Source organism: Mauremys mutica, chromosome 4 (genome assembly GCF_020497125.1).
Source record: "Mauremys mutica isolate MM-2020 ecotype Southern chromosome 4, ASM2049712v1, whole genome shotgun sequence".
Classification (NCBI taxonomy): Eukaryota; Metazoa; Chordata; order Testudines; family Geoemydidae; genus Mauremys; species Mauremys mutica.
The window spans coordinates 129,360,457-129,376,850 of NC_059075.1; the positions used below are offsets into that span (position 1 = coordinate 129,360,457).

Consider the following 16,394-nt stretch of genomic DNA (forward strand, 5'->3'; position numbering starts at 1 on the left):
CCTCGTTATTGATGGAGGATGGGCGGTTCAGTACGGACTGAAAATGCTGTAGAATCAGAGTCTTCTCAGTAATGAGAGTTGCACCATCTGAGTCCAGTAGAGGGGAGCTCCCTGAGGGCCGAGGTCCGTACAAGGATCTGACGGCTTCGTAGAACCGTTTGGCATCGTTTCTATCAGCAAACAGCATAGAAACCTCTTCGAGATAACGCTACACAGTGGGAACTGTTGGACCCAGGTCACAGCAAAAGAGTTTTCCAGCAAGTGGGAAGAGGAGATAAAAGGGGAACAATGACATCGGGGGGACCTCACGCTCCCTGCAATAAGACACCTGGAAACACCTGAGGGACAAAGATTGAACTATGAGAAGTGATGGTCCCAGGCTGGAGAGAGATTCCTAACCTGTGTAAGAAAACCTGGGAAATCCAAGCTGCACAGCAAAGAATCTTAAGAATCTGCCAGCCTGAGAAATTGCTAGTGTAGATCCTATCTATCTAGTGTGGAAAGCTTAGTTTGCATGTTGTGTTTATTTACTAAGGTAATCTGCTTTGTTCTGTTTGCTATCTCTTAGAACCACTTAAAATCTACCTCTTGTAGTTAAGAATCTTATTTCTTGTTTATCCCATAACCCAGTTTGTGCAATTAGTAACTGGGAGGAGGGGCAAAGAGTTGTGCATGCCTCTCTTCACATCAAGGGAGGAGGCAAATTTAATAAAACCTTTGGGTCTGTACTCCAAAGGAGGTGGGCACCAGAGTACTGGGACAAGCCCCTTCAGCTGAGTCTTCCCAGAGCTGACCTCAGGGTCTATGTCTTTCTGCAGCTGGGCGTGGCCCTGCCTGAGTGTATGGCTGAAAGTGGCTTGTGAGCCGAGCCCAGGGCCGCCCAGAGGAATCGGGGGGCTGGGGCAAAGCAATTTCAGGGGCCCCTTCCATAAAAAAAAAGTTGCAATACTATAGTGTCATGTATTTGGAAATGTAAAAAATAACCAGTGAAATACATTCGAAAATTAATTTTTAATAATTTGAAAATACACCTCTACCTCGATATAACGCTGTCCTGTGGAGCCAAAAAGTCTTACCGCATTATAGGTGAAACCGCATTATATCGAACTTGCTTTGATCCACTGGAGTGCGCAGCCCCACCCCAGCAGAGCGCTGCTTTACCTCGTTACATCTGAATTCGTGTTATATTGGGTAGTGTTATATCGGGGTAGAGGTATACACGAAATACATGATTTTAAAACATTAAATGCTTTAATGTGTGTGTCATAACTATAAAGGGAAAGGAACTGCCCTCCTGTGTACAATACTATAAAATCCCTCCTCAGCAGAGACACTAAAATCGTTTTACCTGTAAAGGGTTAAGAAGCTCAGGTAACCTGGCTGACACCTGACCCAAAGGACCAATAAGGGGACAAGACTCTTTCAAATCTTGTGGGGGGCGGGGGAGGAGGATTTGTTTGTGCCCTTTGTTTTTGTGGTGTTCGCTCTTTGGACTAAGAGGGACAGGACATCAATCCATGCTCTCCAAATCTTTCTGAACAAGTCTCTCATATTTCAAACTTGTAAGTAACAGCCAGGCAAGCCGTGTTAGGTTTAACTTTGTTTTCTCAACTTGTAAATGTTCCTTTTTGCTAAGAGGATTTACCTCTGTTTGCTGTAAGTTTGAACCTAAGGCTATAGGGGGTTCCTCTGGGCTCTATGAATCTGATTACCCTGTAAAGTATTTTCCATCCTGATTTTACAGAGATGAGTTTTACCTTTCGTTCTTTAATTAAAAGCCTTCTTTTTAAGAACCTGATTGATTTTTCCTTGTTTTAAGATCCAAGGGGATTGGATCTGGACTCACCAGGAATTGGTGGGGGAACGGAGGGGGGATGGTTAAATTCTCCTTGTGTTAAGATCCAAGGGGTTGGATCGGTGTTCACCAGGGACTTGGTGAAGAAGTCTCTCAAGACTGTCTAGGGAAGGGAGTTAGTATTTAGGAGTGGTTGCAGCAAAACCAGATCTAAGCTGGTAGTTAAGTTTAGAGGTGTTCATGCAGGTCCCCACATCTGTACCCTAAAGTTCAGAGTGGGAAGGAACCTTGACAGTATGTATACATTTGCAATTACATAATGGGCTGTCGCTGGGTGATGGAGATGGTTGGTGCCAATGGGCTGTCGCTGCCTGGGGGTGGCAATGCTGTTGGGTGGGGAGCTGGGCTCAGGGCTGGGGGGGCCTGTCAGGAGGGTGTCCAGCTCAGAGGGGCTTACCATGCTGCTTACTCCCACCTCCCCCCTCTCCAAGAGCCTCAGAGAATGCCGTGTCCAGGAGCTTTCCTGGCCCCTGGACAGCACTGCAGCAGCCTGGCTCCATCGGGACCTGAGCTCACCGCCCCGCCCCCTTACCATGCGGCTCTGAGCAGGAGGCGCTCAGGCCCCACCCCCTTACCATGCGGCTCTGAGCAGGAGGCGCTCAGGCCCCACCCCCTTACCATGCGGCTCTAAGCAGGAGGTGCTCAGGCCATGCCTCCTTACCACGCAGCTTTGAGTAGGAGGAGCTCAGCCCTGGCCCCTTACCATGCGGCTCCAAGTAGGAGGAGCTCAGGCCCGGCCCGAGCCATGCTGCTTTAGCTCTGTCCAGGGCCACTCCTGGAGGCGGCGCGCTGAGGCTCCGGGGGATGGGGGAAGGCAGAGGCCGGAGGGAGCCTCCGACATTCTCGTGGGGGCCTCTGCGTGACCGGGGCCTGGGGCAAATTGCCCCACTTGTCCCCCCCCTCTGGGTGGCCCTACCCAAGACCAGCAAGACAAGGTAAAGGGGGCCCAGGCTGGCAGAACAGGCGGGCTTAGTGGTATCCCGGTACATCAGGTGGCACCTCAAAGGGGCTGGAAATTGAAAGTAGACAAATTCAAACTGGAAATGTACGTTTTTAACAGAGATAGTAATAGACCATTGGAACAACTGAGCAAGGGGCATGGTGGGTGACCTGTTGTAACTCAAGGCAGGACATTTTTAAGTTGCTTTAGTTTAAACAGGAATGATTTGGGGGCAGGTCTCTGGCCTGTGTTATACAGAAGGTCACAGTGGTCCCATCTGGCCTTAGAATCCATGCATCTTCCAGAGAAGGGCGGATGTGCATGTGGACAGGGCACTAGCTGACAGGTCAGAGGAGGGCTCTTAGTACCTGTTCATTGCTCGTGAGAAAGGCATCGATGTAATCCAGGGCCTCTTTCTCCTCCGAGTCTGGCCTCATAAAGCAGGAGGCGTTACAAGGGGATGGTGAATCTGATCAAAGACAGAGCGGTGGTAATACCTGGGGCTGCCAAGCTGCAGGCTGGGTGACAGAGATCTTAGAGAAAACCCTTGCCCCCTCACTCCCGCCCCAGCAGGGGAGCAGCCCCGATGCACAGCAGGGTCTGGCACAGCGATTCCTGGATTCCCCACATCTTTGCTACCAGCCCAGCAAAGATCCAGTCAGAGCCCTGGTTCCCAACAGCCACCCCACTTCCCCGCCCAGCATGCAGGCTCAGTCTGGGGATTTGGGGAGCGCCACATCTGGAAGGAGGGATGATGTCAGGCCATGAGTGGTGTCCCCACTCTCCAGGCCATTGCTGGAGGGGGCAGAGGGACTGGCAGTGAATTGGTCTGCTCCGGAACAGGTTAGCCTGTATATGACCCATTTTTTCCCTGATGCCGGTTGAGATTTTGTGGGGCTGTCTTTGAAAGGTTCAAAAACCAAATACAGAAATGACTGAATCTGGCTTTTAGTAACAGCCTAACCCTAGAACTAGTGTGCAAAATCGACTCCCTCACCTAGGCTGGGCTGTAAGGACCAGGACTCAGGAGAACCCAGGTTTGGTTCCTGGCTCTGCAAGACTCCCTGGGTGACTGTGGGCAAGTCACGTAGCCTCTCTGTGCCCGAGTTCCATGTCTGTACAATGGGGATAGAAATCCTTTCTTCGTGTGTCTAGCCTGTAAGCTCTAGGGCAGGGACCATCTCTTACTGTGCCTGGAAAGCCCCCAGCACAAGCCCTCATTGCAGACAGGTCCTCGAGGTGCTATTCAAACAATAATACACTTGATTTATTTGGGGTCAACGTGTTGTGTAGAGAACTTCCCGCGGATGATATCTGCTAATAAAAACCATCCCCTGAGATCTGGGGTACAAGGAAGCAGCTGCTTATGTTGCAGGTAGCCAGCCCCACTGTCCGTGATCTTAGCTGGCTGTGCAAAGGCTTTGAGGCTCTAACATGTCATCTGGAGGCAGGGGCGCTGGGAGACTTTTTATAGTGGAGGTGCTTCACCCCCCCACTTACCCCTGTCCACACACCCCTCCACCATTAGAGTTGGGGTCAGGAGCATGGCCATGGCTCCAGGAGGTGTGGGGGGGGGCGGTGTGGATGGAGAAAGGGGACCGAGGCTGGGGCCACAGCTGGGGGTTGACACAGGACCAGCAGCTGGGACCCTGTGTGTGGGGCCAGGAGCAGAGCCCTGCGTAAAACCTGGGAGTGCTGCAGCACCCCTAGTTCCCGTGCCTCTGTCTGCAGGGGAGGCGGACGTTGTTCTGGAAATGGCTTGTTGGGTCACTGGAGGGTGTTTCGTAAAGCAGCTCCTCCTTTCACACAGGTGGGGAAACTCCAGGAGGTAGACAGAGATCTCATCAGCAAGGCCATCGCCGTGCTAAAACACCTCCTCACCGGCATGGACAGGCAGAGCGCCAGCCGCACGGCTGTGCAAGTGGCTGAGCAACTCCTGCCATTGTTTAATGATGTAAGGCCTGGCAGCTCACAGGAGACCGTTCAAACTGCAGACTTGTGAATGGAGGTTGGGGGGTGGGCTAGCAGGGCCTGTGCTATCCTCCTAGCCAGAAAACGGATGGTCATAAATGACGTGAGCCCATTCCCGCCTTCCTCTGCTACCACATTCTCCATGAGAGCACATGGCAGAAAGGATGGGAACCCTGGTATTCTGCAGGTCTATGACCAGGATGAGGGCAGCCTGGGGACGAGACTCCCCTTGGGGAAGGACGTGCATTCCTGAGCCTGCATGCAGCAAGGGGGCCTCTGCAGCACAGGGTGCTGCAATGCTCTTACTGGCTTCCAGGGTGACAAGTGATGGTACCCTGGTGAAAATCTGCCCCTCCTTTCCCTGGCCAGGAATCCTACAGCTGGCCAGTCAGTTCCATAAGGAAACGGCTCTGTCTGTAGGTTCTGTAGCTACCGCCCTCTCCTCTCCCCTTCATTCTCATGGCAGAGCAGTGTCAAAGGACGGGAAAGTTCTTCTCAGGTCTTTCGTACCCACAAACTAGCCCCCGCCGGCGCATTCACCAGACTGATGTTCAGTCCCGCACTGGGTGGCGAGATCCAGCAAGCGGGCAGGAGAAAGGGGCCCATCCATTACTGCCTTCCAGGGGTAATGCCCCAGTGGGGGCTCCTGGAGGGACTCCCCAGCTCTCATAACGGTAAATCCTACTCTCAACCTCCCGAACTCTGCTGGGACCCTGCCGCTCTTTATTTAGTAGTGGCACAGGCCTGGCTAAAGCTGTTCCCAGGGTCTCCTGGATCCCCAGCTGGCCAAAGAGACAGGGCAGCCTGGACCAAGGATGCAGGATCTCGCCCTGGGGTGAGCCGTTTAAACCAAACCCCTTTCGGGCCCGAGGGGAACAGAACAGGTTCTTTATGGGGCAGGGGTTAAATCCAAATAGTGTTAATGAACACAACGCCCATCACCAGGGAAAGGCAAACAGGCCTCAACAACTGGAGGGAAGACCAGAGAGGTGCCAGTTCAACATCTGCCTGTGCCCACTGCAGTGCAGCCCTGATGCCCCTATACCCGTCCCACGTGTTTTGTACAGAGCCTGCCCAGCTGTTCTGAGCTGACCCCTCACCCCACCCCAAACCCCTGGAGGCTGGGTGGCTTCCAGTCATGGCTTCCAAGGCCCCCTGTCTGGGAGTTCCTGCACATTTACCACCCCTTGGCCCTGGTTAAATTCACCCCAGGTCCCTGAGCATGGCCCAAACAAACACCAATGTAGGAATTTGCCCCCCATGCCTGGCCCCCTTGGCCTGGCTAGAGGGCCGCTGTGGGTCAACACCAGTGTGAGCTGGACCTGCAAAGCGGGTGGACAAACTACACCCCACCTTCGCTCTTTGAATCTTTCCTCATCGCTCCCTCTCTGCCGCCCCTGTCCTGGCGCTGCTCCACCCTGAACGTTTCCCCTTGGCTGACAAAGGCGGGTGCTGATGTCAGTGCACCCAGAGCTGGCTGTGAGAGCCCAGTGGCAGTCTCACCCCAGCTTACTGCTCTCCCTGGCCAAGAAGTTACCAGGCCAGCCCCTCAGCTGGTGGAAATCTGCATCTCTATTGCCTTCAATGGCGCTATGCCCATGAGACTCTGGCCCCAGCTGTGGCTGTATGGCTGGAGGTGAGTTACCAATACCCCCTGCAGGGCAGACATCTCTGGCACAGTGTGCGCTTGCCCCGCTGGATGAGAATGACTGTCACAGTGTCTCCTCCTCTCCCTATATCGTCTCTTGCAGGTGTCCAGCAAGCTCCAGGTGCTCTCCATCACCCTCTTTAAAGACCTGCTGGAGCTTGTAAGGGGGCCCAACTGGAGGCAGATGAAGGAGCATGTGCTCCAGAGCCTGGTCCCACTGCTCCTCCTTGTGCATGATGAGCGTCCCAACGTGTCCCAGGTGAGGCCACGAACTGGAGTCTGCGGCTGAGATAGTTACAGAGCGACCAGTAATTTGTTTGGGGGGGGGGCAACATGTGACACCCCCCCTTTAAAGGGTCTGGCCGGCAGAGGGCAGGTGCTCAGTGCTGTGACAATCAGACACTCAAAATCACTTGAATGTTGAGTCCAGTAGTGCCATGACCATGGTGCCCCACCCAACTGCTGAGTCTTCTCTGCATCCTCTGAGCTCAACACCCCCCTGCAGCCAGGCTGAGAGATTGGGTGGGGCGAGGAGTTGCCTCACCACTCCTACAGCCACCGGCCTCCGCACGCTCCCCTGGCTGTGCTGGTGGGAAGAGCACAACCCTGGCCATGGCCCCTACCAGGGCAGAGCAGCATTTCCACCACATTTGTTCGGGAAAAGGGAAGGGTGGGTGACATAGCTCAGACTCCTCACTCCCAGAGCAGGTTCACAGCTGGGCCTCCCAACCGGAGCTAGAGAATGGCTGAGCTCCCTCCTCGGCATTTCCTGGAGGGCAGCAGGGCACCTGAAGTTAGGCGGCGCCTAACAATGCCCAAGCCCCCTTTGTGACTCTCCCCCTCTCTAGGCCTAAGTGCCCATCTGTGCATTGGGGGGGAAGGGGGAAGGTAAATACAGGCAGGGATGAGGCTCTCAGATACTGCAGGGATGAGGCAGTCCTAGAAATAGTGAGTGAATGGGGTTCATTGGACTTCTTGCCTGTGTCTGGAGGCTCCCCCAGCTGTGGAGGGCGGCGGGGATGTTTAGTGAGGGTTGCGGTTGTTCCCACTAGTCCCCTGCCTCCTGCCACCCGGCCTGCTGCCTCCTTGTTGTGGGCCGAGAGGTACAGAGCTGGCTTGGCCTGCCGGGGCTCTCCAGAGTGCCATGGCTCTGACCTCCATTTCCTTCCTTTCAATCTTAGACCTCAAAGGCTTGCAGCAGGACAGCAAGTCCACAGTCTGATGCCTGGCTTCTCAGACCATCTTCATCCTGGAGGCCTTCAAGAACCAGCCTCCAGCCTGCTGCGGCCTATGGACATTTGTCCATAGGATGACCACAATGTGCACTGCGGAGAGCCCGGTCATTGAAGCTGCCCAGCTGCCCTAGCTCTGGGAAAAGCCAGCCTCCCTTCTCTGGGGGCTTTTGGCATCAGACCCCGCCTGGAGCAAGGTGGAACACTTCATGCCAGACCATGACTTCTTCCCCATTGGTTTCCTGCCCTGTCCAGTCACCAGGTACAGCGCCAAAAATGTACACGACTGGAAATGGGAACGGAGGGTAGAACATAAACCCTACACCAGGTGTGGGAACATGTCAAAAAGTACATGTTGAATAAAGCTATTGAGCAGTTAACTAGTCATGTGCTCCCCCTCCCCTCCCGGTACATAGCAATCCCCCCTGTACATAGCAATCCTGTTTCAATTTGGTGCTTTCTGATGTATTTTTATGCTTTTATTTATTTTATTTCTTTGATATATTAAATAACTGTATTTACAGTAATACATAGAGGTATAAAAGATTTACACATCTTGTCCTGTAAACAGAACACAGACCGCTCCACTGGATCCCACAACCCATACAGGGAGAAAGCCGGAGCAAGCGTTGACATCTCCAAAATCATCTCAGGGCAAGAAAAGGCACCTGCTGTTTTCAACACTTGTACAGGCTAGACACAGGGTGAGGGCTAGACTAAGTGATCACGGTTAGTCCTGCTCCATCTCTGCCATCTGGGTTTCCATCTACAGCTGTTCACACTCAAAATGCAGGACAGGGGTAAGGTTAGCCTATCACCAAAAGAACCTTAATGTAAAGCAGTGCTCCTGCCAGATCCCCCATTCGAAGGGTGTGATCATTTCTGCCCTGACATGGACGAGGCCTCGTGTCCTGGTGTTAGGGAGCACTGTGCTCTGTATCCTACATATTCCCCCAGCTTCCAGGCCCCCTGCCAGGCATTAGGGGGTGCTGTGCTCTGTACCCTACACCCCCCATCTCTCAGCCCCCCTGCCAGGTGTTAGAGGACGCTGTGCTCTGTATCCTATGCATCTCCCAGCCCCCCTGCCCAGTGTTAGGGGTTCTGTGCTCTGTACCCTACATTGCCCCATCTCCAGCCCCCCTGCCCAACTTAGGGGGTGCTGCGCTCTGTACCTTACACATCCCCAACCTCCCTGCTCAGCATTAGGGGTGCTGTGCCCTGTATCCTATGCATCTCCCAGCCTCCTGCCCAGCGTTAGGGGAGCTGTGCTCTGTACCCTACACATTCCCCGTCTCCCAGCCCCTCTGCTCAGCGTTTGGGGGAGCTATGCTCTGTACCCTACACATCCCCCGTCTCCCAGCCCCCGTGCCTGGTGTTAGGCAGTTTCTAGTGTTTGTAAACATACTGGATGTTCCAGAGTCTATCAGCTCACGCTGGGTGCAACAGCTGTGGGTATCGACAGGGCCTGATGCTGGAACCTGACCTGAAGGTGGGATTGGCCATTATCCTGGCGGTTAGGACACAGGCAGGTAGTAGAGGGGCTCTGCTTGGGGACCCAATTCTGCCTTTCTGTCCAGCCGCATCCCCTCTAATGACTCACCACAGCACAGGACTTGGGGGCACCTGCTGGCAAAGTGGCCTCAATCCCCACCATACAGGCAGGGATCATTCAGCCGGCGATAGCCTTTCTCACGAGCCCCAAGCACCTGTGTGTCGTGGCTTCCTGCAGGGGTTCAGGGCTAGCAACTGCCTGGATGGAGAGAACAGGGCCTGGCTAGGTAGAGGCTCAAACCGGTGAGTGGCAGTTTAGATCCCCAGCGAGCTGTAGGGGTGAAACACGGGGCAGGGAACCAACCCCAGCCAGTTCCTATAAACCTTGCCCCCTGAGGTCTCAGTAGAAATAGGGATGTTCACCTGGCAGCATGCAGGTGTGAAGGACTGGAGAGGGAGGTGGCGGATGTGCCCTTTTGACGCCTGTGCGCTGGGCGGGGGGGGGCGCAGGCTCCGCTCCGTGGTACTGCTGGCAAACGTCTGCGACTCACATGCCCTGGGTGCACACGCCCCTACAGTGGAACGTCTACGGGCTCAGCACAGCCTGAAGAACGCCAGCTCCTGTGTAAGGGAAGTCACCAGTTTTTTACAAGAGCTGGAAACCGACACTGGATAAGCCAGGAACTCCTGATCGACACTTTCGTCCCTCCAGGAGTCCGACCCATCTAGTGCAAAGAACTGGGGGGGACAAAGACTGAGCTGAAGCTAGCTTCATGCTCTCCAGGATGCCGGGGCGCCCTCATGCTCTAGCTGAAGGCGGCCTGGGAGTTCCCAGCATTGCCCTCCTGCCGTTTGTCTCTGGGAGCCCTTGCCGTGCAGCCTGGCCTGTCTGTTCTCAGGGGCTGTGTGCTGCCAGGTGCACATGCCCAGCGCGGAGTCCCTTGTTTAATGCCAGGGGACGGTGACTGGAAAGGAAATGTACTGCCATGCCAAGCCTGGGAATGGGCTGGTGATAAGGCCCTGGGGTGCCTGGCATGTCAGTTCCCAGCGTGGCTGGGAGCCAAGTGCCTCCTGGAGCCAGGGAAGAATTGGCGGAAGAGCCCACAGCAGCAGCAGGAGCTGTGTGTGCCTCAGCCCTTCCGTGCCTGTGAGTGGCGCCTCCTGAGTGGACAGAGGGGGCTGTAAAAATGGCCGGAGCCATGGCCCTGCATTGTGGTGGGGCCTGGCCCCTCTGGGGGTTGGGTGGCAAGATCACGGTGTCACTGGGGGGAGAAAACTCCATAGACCTTGTACTGCTCTGGGCTGCCATGAGATGGAGAGACAGGAAAACCCTGGCGGGGGGAATGGCCCCTCCTGCTGGCAGCAGCTGCAGCCTCTAGAGCTGATTGGGGCATTACGGGTGGCAGCAGAAGCATCAGGTGGAGACTGACTGAATTGCCCACCCTGATCCATCACGCTGCAGGGTTGGAGGATGTTTTCCACCCATCAAAGGGGATGGTCGGTGCACGGTGGGTTGTTAAAGCCTAGGATTGCAGGGGACTGGCCAGAGCATGAGATGCCCCCTGGTGTTGCAGCCCCGTCTGCTGGCTCCTTTGCAGGGGGGCCACGCATGTCGAAGCACAGGGCATTTCAGGGGTGGATTGATGATGGGAGCCCAGTGCCTGCCCAGGTTACACCCGATGGCTCTGGCTGTCTGTTGGTGGCAGGAGAGGCAGTCAGAGCAAGCAGAAAAGGCAGGCCCTGGATCCCTGGATCCCATGCAGACTGGGAACCTCTTCCCTCTCCCGCAGCGAAGACCAGACCGATTCACTGCTGGTCCCTTTGACCCCTTCAGCAATGATCCGGAGAGCAGGTACACCACTCGTGACCTGACATCCAGGGGCGGCTCTACCTTTTTGGCCGCCCCAAGCAGTCATGCGCGGGAGGCGCCCCGGAGCCGCAGGAGTAGCGGACCTCCCGTGGGCATGACTGCGGAGGGTCCGCTGGTCGCGCGGCTCGGCTGGACCTCCCGCAGCTGCGGATGGTTCGCAGGTCCGGCGGCTCCGCTTGAGCTGCCGCAGGCACGCCTGCGGGAGGTCCACTGGAGCCGCGGAACGAGCACCCCCTCCGCAGTCATGCCTGCGGCAGGTCCGGTCGTCCCGGGGCTCCGGTGGACCTCCCGCAGGCATGACTGCGGCAGGTCCGCCGGCCCAGCCTGCCGCCCCCCCGGGAAAGGGCCGCCCCACGCGCGTGCTTGCCGCGCTGGGGTCTGCAGCCGGCCCTGCTGACATCGTCCCTCCTTCCAGGTGTGGTGCTCCCCAAATCCCCAAGCTGAGCCTGCATGCTAGGCAGGGAAGTGGGGTGGCCGCTGGGAACCAGGGCTCCAACTGGATCTTTGCTGGGCTGGGCAGCAAAGAGGTGGGGAATCCAGGAATCGTTGTGCCAGACCCTGCTGTGCATCGGGGCTGCTCCCCTGCTGGGGCGGGAGTGAGGGGGCAAGAGTTTTCTCTAAGATCTCCGTCACACAGCCTGCAGCTTGGCAGACCCAGGTATTACCACTGCTCTGTCTTTGATCAGAGTCACCATCACCTTCTAAGGCCTCCTGCTTTATGGGACTGGGTTCAATCTCCGACGCCAGCAATGTGATCTCGGGCGAGAGCTGCAAAGGGATGTTAAATGTAGATCCCCAAACTCCTGATCAGCTGCCCCTTCACCCTGTCATGTCTGCTGGTAGGGTGAGCAATGGAGTCCCCCCAGGGCAAGGGCCATTCAGGAGACCCAGCGTGGGGGGAATCAGGCCTGGGATTCTCTGCTGCGGCTGCTACCACACAGGCCTTGAAGAGATGAGCTGCGAAACCCCCACAAAGCCGGCCCCTGGCACAGAGCTCTGTAGCACTGGGACCCCGTACCATGTAGGGAGTGGAGGCTGCTCTGTATGCCAAGGTAAGCCCCAAACTGGCTGTGCGGAGCTGCCCCAAACCGAGTCGGAATCCTGCTCGTTGTTTATGTACCTGCCCCCTGAGTTACCTGGCACTAGCATAAGAGTGTAATGATCACAGCTCCTTGGCAGGACTTCAGCTCAGGACCTGCAGCACCAAAGCACAGGCCCCACTGCCCGAGATAAAAGAGTAACTCCCTCCTAGGGTAGCAGTAGTAGGCATTTATCCTTCACATGCACCTGCAATTACTGCGGAACAGACATTCCCTTCACAAGCACATTCATCCCCAGTGTGTGGCTGGGGGCACAGGCCTGAGATTGGCGGCTTCAGACGCACACAGGCCAGGGGAACCGAAGCTTGGCTGGAAATTTCCCCTCCCCCTCCAAATGCGGAATCCTTTCTGACTCTTCCAGTGGGTTGGACTGCGTGCAGTGGCCTCCCTGGGGACAGCAAAGGCAGGTGGGGTCCTGTTGCCAGGAGGAGTTTGCAGTAGGTCCCCTGTGGGTACAAGTGACTGAGTAAGATGGAATACCAGGAGCTGCCATGGCCTGGGAGGTGTCACACGCCAGGTGTGATGGGGCAAGGCCAGATGGCTACAATAAAGTAGTGAGGAACAGGTATATTAGCCCCAAGCTACACAAATCCCTGGTACCATGGTAACCAAATGGCAGTTGCTCCAGGTTAATCAAGACACCTTGGGCCAATTAAGATCTTTCTAGAAGGCAGTGGAGATAGCTACATTGATTGGGACACCTGAAACCAATCAAGGGCTGGCTGGAACTAGTTAAAAGCCTCCCAGTTAGTCAGTGAGATTCACATGTGAGGAGCTGGGAGCAAGAGGTGCAAGGAGCTGAGAGTGAGAGGGTGTACTACTGGAGGATTACAAGCATTATCAGACACAAGGAGGAAGGTCCTGTGGTGAGGATAAAGAAGATGTTTGGAGGAGGCCATGGGGAAGTAGCTCAGGGAGTTGTAGCTGTCATGCAGCTGTTACAGGAGGCACTATAAACAGCTGCGATCTACAGGGCCCTGGGCTGGAACCCGGAGTAGAGGGTGGGCCCGGGTTCCCCCCAAACCTCCCAACTCCTGATCAGACACAGGAGGAATTGACCCAGAATGTGGGTTCCACCAAAGGGGAAGATCGCTGAGGTGAGGAAATCCACCAATAAGCACAGGACCCACCAAGGTAGAGGAGGAACTTTGATCGGTTCATCGCCTGGCTGGGTAACACCACTTCCTCCAGCTTCTCCTCTGCTCTGCACGCAAACTCTGAAAGCCATGAGTGAGGTGCTGAAGACCTTGATGTCTGAGGATGAGAAGCCCAACCTTGTGGAGCTGCAGAACATCTTGGAGGTCTGGAGGCATGAGTGCAGGAAGGGGCCTAGTCCTGTAGTTGGGGTGAGTCTCGGCGACCAAGGCTTCATTGAATCCCAAGCATGGGACACCCCAACCCCCTTCTTCTGTTCCTCAGAGTAAGCTCTCTAGAAAGGTTCTTGGGCTGGAGGGCCAAGTGCCCTAGCTATATCTAAGAGACGTCTGCATGGGGTGGGGGTGGAGGAGCACGGGATCTGCTGTGTTCTCCACTGAGCCCCCATCTGACCCTGGCACTCATGCCGCGTCCTTGGCTGTGCACAGGTCCTTGTCTCCAGAGCCCGTCAACACCACAACTGAGCTGCCTGCAGGCGTGGTGGGACTGCAGAGAGATGGTAAAGATCTCGTAGCCCTTCCTGGCTTGAGAGACCCCCACCCAGCAATCACACTGGGATCCCTAGGCGGTGGGCCTGGAGCACCACCCATGGGCCCCACCAACCTGGTCAGAGCCCAGAGCTAGATTCCCCCAATGTTCTAGTTCTGGGGCCACAGAAAGTAGATTCTGTGGGTGGTTTGTTGTCCAAAAAGAGGGAAATGTCCTTGGCAGAGGCTCGGTCTCCTCGATTCCAGAGCCTGGGAAGAGGGAATCATAGAAGTGTAGGGCTGGAAGGGATCTCAAGAGGTCATCTACTCCACTCCCTGCACTGAGGCAGGGCCAAGTATTCCTAGATCGTCCTTGATGAGTGTTTGTCCAGCCTGCTTTTTAAAACCTCCATGATGGGAAGTCCACCACTTCCCTAGGTCACCTGTTCCAGTCCTTACCCACCCTTAGAGTTTTTCCTAATATTTAACCTAAATCTCCCTTGCTGCAGATTAAGCCCATTACTTCTTGTCCTATCTTCAGGGGATATGGAGAACAATTGGTCACCATCCTCTGTATAACAGCCCTTAATGTATTTGAAGACTGTTATCAGGTGCCATTTCCATCTTCTCAAGATGAAACATGCTGAATTTGTTCAACCTTTCTTCATAGTTCAGGTTTTCTAAACTGCTGATCATTTTTTGCCTCTCCTCTGGACTGGCTCCAGTTTGTTCACATCTTTCTTAAAGCGTGGTGCCCAGAACTGGACACAGTGCTCCAAGCTAATACACCTCAGAATGACATTTCCCATTTTTTCTCAACAGCATCACACTGTTGATTCAAATTCAGTGTGACATCCATGATAACCCCCAAACCCTTTTCTGCAGCACTGCCACTTTGCCGGTTATCCCCCACTTTGTTTTTATGCATTTGATTCTTTCTTCCCAAGTGTCACATTTGTTTTGTCTGAATTTCATCTTGTTGACCTCAGACCAACTCTCCAATTTAGCAAGCTCATTTTGAATTCTAATCTGTCCTCCAAAGTGCTTGCATCCCCTCCCAGCTTGGTGTCATCTGCAAACTTTGCAAGCATAATCTCCTCTCCATTAACCAAGTTCTTAATGAAAATATTGATTAGTACTGGACCAGGCACACCCCTGGGGACTCCACTTGAGACACCCTCCCAGTTTGCCTCGTAGTCAATGATAACTCCTCTTTGAGTTCTGTCTTTCAATCAGTTGTGCGCCCCCCTTATAGTAATCTCATCTGGATCAGACTGGTTTAGTTTGCTTATGAGAATGTCTTGTGGAACCATGACAAAAGCCTTACTAAACTTCATATACATCATCATATACTGCCTCCCTCCATCCACTAGGCAAGTAACCCTGTCAAAGAAGGAAATTAGATTGGTTTGGCATGGTGATATTGGTTATTACCCTATTATCTCCTCTAGATTCTTACAAACTGTTTAATAATTTGTTCAGTATCTTTCTGGGTACCAATGTTAGGCTGACAGGTCTATAATTCCTTGGGGCCTCCTCGTTCCCCTTTCTGAAGATAGGTTCTGTGTCTGCCCTTCTCCAGTCCTCTGGAGCCTCAGCCCTCCTAAAGATGCAGCGATTGCTTTGCCTAGCTCCATCTAGGGTGAATATCATGAGGCTCTGCCAACTTGAATACATCTAACTGACCTCAATTGTCTTTTACCTGTTCTCTCCCTAGTCTAGCCTGTATTCCTTCCCCCTTGTTGTTAATATTGTGTTAAGCATCTAGTCCTCATTAACCTTTTTAGTGAAAACTGTAGCAAAAAAGGCATTAACACCTTGGCTTTGTCTGTGTCATCCATTATTTGCTCTCCTTCCCTGCTGAGTAGTGGCCCTGTTGTGTATTTGGTTGTCATGGTTTTTGTTCCTATGGCAACTGAGTTAGATTATTAGGGGATAGCCCAGCTGGTTTCGGCCAGTTGGGTGAGCTCTGTGTCTGTAAATAAAATGGTGGTTTTGTTAGCTGTCTGCTCTCTGGCCTCAAGTGATTTCTTCCTAAACCGGCTGCCCCCAAGGATATAACAGGCCCCACACTTTCCTTTGTCTTTCTCTTGCTCCTAATGCATTTATAGAGCTGCTTCTGATTGTCTTATGTCCCTTGCCAGTTAGAACTCATTTTTGCCTTAGCCTAGCTGATTTTCTCCCTATGTGCTTGAGCTATTTTTTGGTACTTCTCATTAGCAATTTGTCCCAATTTGTTTCTCTCAGGTCCTGCTCCCCTGAACCGTGTCCTAAGAGGTGCATGGGCAGCTGACAGCAATGGAAAGGATCGCCTAGCTGATCAAACTCATGGTCTGGTCATCACAGATTCAACGTGACTCTGTCTCCTCCTAACTGCACTGAGCAATCTCGTCGTGCAGCACTCCCTGGCAGGGAAAATCCAGGCCAGGAATAGTGACTCAAGCAGGCTGTATAATTGCCTCCTGGTACTGATAACTAGTTGCCACACATTCCATTCTTTCCATCTAGCCTGTGGGGTTAATTAAAGTTTAAACATGGAAGCGGTTCAGACAAGCAGAGGCCTAATACAGGGAGCCTTCATTGGCACTGTCATTTTCCACCCTTCTGTTAACACTGGGCCATGCCTGGTGCCACCAACAGTAATGTTAAGGGTTGTTGTGATGGT

General features: G+C 54.0%; 1 protein-coding gene and 1 long non-coding RNA gene across 8 annotated transcripts in view; one reads left to right on the forward strand and one right to left on the reverse strand.

Moving 5' to 3' along the window:
* The window catches only part of LOC123369347 (maestro heat-like repeat-containing protein family member 7), a 172,383-nt gene that overhangs the window by 128,723 nt on the left and 27,266 nt on the right, over positions 1-16,394 (reverse strand). The gene's annotated exons all lie outside the window — the stretch shown is intronic.
* Positions 1,448-8,066, forward strand: LOC123369370. Its single transcript, XR_006579016.1, has 3 exons — positions 1,448-1,562; positions 6,518-6,673; positions 7,596-8,066. It is a non-coding gene; the product is annotated as an uncharacterized LOC123369370 (long non-coding RNA).